A 4,388-nucleotide genomic window follows, 5' to 3' on the forward strand; every position below is an offset into this window, starting at 1 on the left:
CTAAAACTAGAAAAATAGGTGAAAGCTGAAATGAGAGACAACCTTAAAAGAGAACTAAGGAGACTGAATTTTCTTCTACAGATCATGGGGAATTATCGCATTCAATTCAGCTAAAAAATTGAGCATCCGATAAATACCAAGCAAAGTGTAATGTCCTAGTGTGTATGTGGTAGGGGGTGGAAACACACATGTAGTGGAAGAAGGATTAAAATTTCCCCATAGCACAACAATAGTTAGCAATCATTAGCATTTTTATTCAGTGCTTACTATGGGCCAGGTTCTATACTAAGTGCATTAAATGTATTCTCTAACTTAATCTCCACAATCTTATTGAAGTGTACCCTATTGGGATACAGGGAAGCTAAATTACATGTCCTTGGTTATATGACTAGGAATAGTTGAATCACTATTCAAACTCAGGCAGTGTGGCACTGCCCATGCCCTGAATGTTGGCTCTGATCCCCTGCTTTTCACACCAGGGTACTGACACCTCTGGAGGGACTCTGCAGTGTACCAAGTGGTATGTTAAGGACAAGATAAATATTGCATATTTTCATAAACCATAAACTTTATTCCAAGATTTGAAAAATACATATACCAAAACAGACATGATTACAAAAATCACATTAATTCTTAATGACTATATTGTATGATATTTATTCAGAAAAGTGCAAAGTCATAAGGACACAGCTCAATATACTTTTACAAAGTGAATGCATCCACGTAACTGCCACCCAGATGAAGAAATAGAAGACTACCAGCACTCCAGAGCCCGAGTGTCACTAAAATTAACCACTACCCTGACTGCCAACTAATCACTGATTACTTTGTCCTGTTTTAGATTTCTATATAAATAGAATCATATAGTATGTTCTATTTGCCACTGGCTTCTTTTCCTTAAAATTGTTTTTGTGAGATTCCTTCATGTTGTTACATGTGACACTAGTTTGTTGATTACATTCACATAGTTTTAAAGATAAAATATGTCACAATGAAATTTTTTGCTCTTTAAGGGAATATACCACATTTTTTTGAGAATGCAATTAAGTCTCCTCTTCCTTCTGGTCACTCTGATGTCAAAGTTTGAAAACACAAGAACAAGAAGGTCAGGAGAAATTAATTTTAGTTGTCCTCACCTATTCATAGATGTGTGACCTTGGGTAAGTCACTTCTCTAAACTTCTGTTCCAGTACTGATAAAATAAGGAAGTTAAGTTAAAAGGTCTGTCTTTAGTCTACTCCATTGTGAATATTTTTGTTTCAACTCTTAGCTTCAGATTAGTTTGGGTTTAACTTAGGGAAAAGTTATAGAGAAAATACATTTTTCCAAAATAAAATGATTTATTCTGTTATAAAAGAAAAACATGTTTGTTGTAACAATTCAAACAACACTGAGCTACCTAAAGGAAAAGGTAACAATGCACCCATCCCTTTCTTGAATTCTACCTTCCCTGATGTACAAAAATAATATTAGTTTTATATTTATACTCCCATAATATTTTTTTTCTTTCTTTCTTTCTTTCTTTTTCTTTTTTTTTTTTTTTTTTTTTGAGACAGTCTGGTTTTGTCGACAGGCACCAGGCTGGAGTGCAGTGGCACGATTTCAGCTCACTGCAACCTCCACCTCCTGGGTTCAAGGAATTCTCCTGCTTCAGCCTCCTGAGTAGCTGGGACTACAGGCACTCGCCACCACGCCCAGCTAATTTTTGTATTTTTTAGTAGAGACAGGGTTTCACCATGTTGGCCAGGATGGTTTTGATTGCTTGACCTTGTGATCCACCCGCCTTGGCCTCCCAAAGTGCTGGGATTACAGGAGTGAGCCACCATGCCCGGCCTCCCATAATATTTTCTATGCTGTAGAACTATGTGCTTACTTAAATGGATATTACCGTTATTGTTATTTTTGAAATGGAATGGTACTAACACATTTTATTCCTCAATTTTCTCTTCATGGAAATCCTTTCAAGGTTAAAACTGTTCATTTGAATTAATGTCTACACAATGTTTCATGGTATGCATTCACTGTAATCAGTCAATCATCTTTCTTGATTGATATTTAGGTGGTTTCCAATTTTTATGACATCATAGTGCACTACAATAAGCATCCTCATGCATATAATATTAAGCCCTCATAATCTTTCTATTTTGTCTGATAAATATAAATGGTCAGATTGTTTTCTAAAAAGTTGCTCTAATTTGTATCTGAAGTTTGTGAAGAATGTGAGATTTGAAGAAAGGGAAGATGATGACATCTTAAATAATTTTCAACAGTATTCATAGAAATAGAAAGCTAAAAAATAAAATATTGAGTATTTCCTTTCAGGCTTATGTTTGAAATCGCTGAAGTCTGAAATCAGATGTGTAGGGAGAAGAAACATTTTCCAAAATAAACAGATACAGAAACATGGTTTTAGCCCTCAAAATACAATATCAATAATTAAAAGACAAGAAATAATTATTTTTAAAAAAAATCACAGAAATAAGTCATTCATGTGATTCTGTAGACAGGCATATGAGTTGGCTGGTTAATTAAACTCTGTTTCATCATCAACCTGACAAAACTTACAGGAACTTCTGAAAGCATGAGGCAGCTTTTCTGTCCTGTCCTCCACACTGGGGAGGGTGCCCTTGGCCACTCACTTCTCTGGGCCCTGCATCATGCATTCTGGGCTAACAGACAGAGGTCTTGGATAAGATGGACCAAGATTTAGGATTAGATTATTTGAAGTTGCCATTATTATATAGAAAAGATTTTTTTGGTCCTGTCGATGTTTCATTCTGAAGCCGGTCTAGAAGGAAGAATTTCCCGTTATCCAGCAAGATCTGAAACACCAAAACCTCCATAACGCCCTTAAGAGAAAGCCAGATGAAAACTATTATCTGGGATAACAAGTCAGGTGCTAAGAGGAAAAAGAGGGGCAATGGGAGTGAGGAAAGGGAGGGCAAATGCCTAAGAGACCATTTAGAGAGGAGAAGGAGAGGGAGGGAGATTAGAGAGGAGTGACTCCTTGATATACAACCTGACTCAAGGGGGAAAGTAGCAAACATTTTTGCATCAGCTCTGACCTCTGTGTGCAGGCCTTGAGAAGCTGTTGGTGAGATTTTATTTCTGGTGGTAAATAGTTTCTTCCTGTCCTTTCAAGTTTTAGTAGCATAGCTAACCGGTTGCATCTACAATGTGCATGGCATGATTTAACAATAACGTGCTCTTTGCACAAGAAGATAGTGCTACTTTTTCATCCCCATGGTACATACTGTTTTTCTATTCACAGGGATAGTTTTATACTAATCCTGCCACTCCGTTGCATTGGGCTCCATGGTGACCAACTGTTCCTGTGTGCAGGCAGCTTGCTGAGGCTGTGAAACAGCTAACTGGCCTGCAGTGGGCATGACCCTGTGACCTCCACCAAATAGACTGAATGCTCAATCAACTTAGCATGAGCCAGTCACTCAGAGCTGTGTTTTAATCAAGGCTCTAGCACTTACCCATTATGAAAAGTCATTCAGGGTACATGTTTCACTCAGCTTCCAATTCTTATCTATAAAATGGGAATGATAGTTTTTTTTATGGTATGATCGAGGGGACAAATGAGCAAAAATATATACAGCATTTACCCTGCTAGCCAAATAACGAACACTCTTTGTCACCTCAGGAAAAAAGATAGCACAGTGCCTTTCCCGTAGACGTAATGCTTATGAGTGCCTACCAGGGTCAGGAAGAGATAAAACTGGTCACCCCCTGAGTATTGAGCTGTGTCCAACAGAAAAGACTCCTTCACATCAGTGTGTGAATAGCTGTGCAAGTGTCTCTGGAAGGCCTTACACAGTATTTAAGGTAATCAGAGAATACACTTCACCCATCACACCCCAGAAAATCCTGAGAATGTCTGTACTTGGTAAGTCCTTTATCTGATTCCTTATTTGAGTCTCAGTTTGACTCTTCATTTCTGGCCTAGCGGTCTACCTTTGATAAACTGTTCTTCCTTTTGAATGACATATTTATTTATCATATTATGCCGCTGTCAAGAAACCTAAATATAGCCATGTCCTTTTACCAACTGGTGGATAGTCTGGCCTTCATTCTTTTACATACTATCATCTCTAATGCTTTCAGGGAATGCTAAGAAACTTTCTCTGCAGAGATAAAAATAATGATACTGAGTCATTTCCTTTGTAACTCTTTGAATTCCCATATAAAGTTATCAGCTAAGTGTACCTAGCCTGGTCTTGCAAGTGTGCCTGCTTAATATGGCTTAATGCTGGTGACATTAGTCACTGTTAATTGCTCAAGAGTTGAGATGAGGCAGGCAATCACTGAGTTCATCTGTAAAAAAAAAAATGACTGTAGTCATATTAAGAAATAAAAGGCTCTATGGCTACCTAATGACT

Source organism: Callithrix jacchus, chromosome 3 (genome assembly GCF_049354715.1).
Source record: "Callithrix jacchus isolate 240 chromosome 3, calJac240_pri, whole genome shotgun sequence".
Taxonomy (NCBI): Eukaryota; Metazoa; Chordata; class Mammalia; order Primates; family Cebidae; genus Callithrix; species Callithrix jacchus.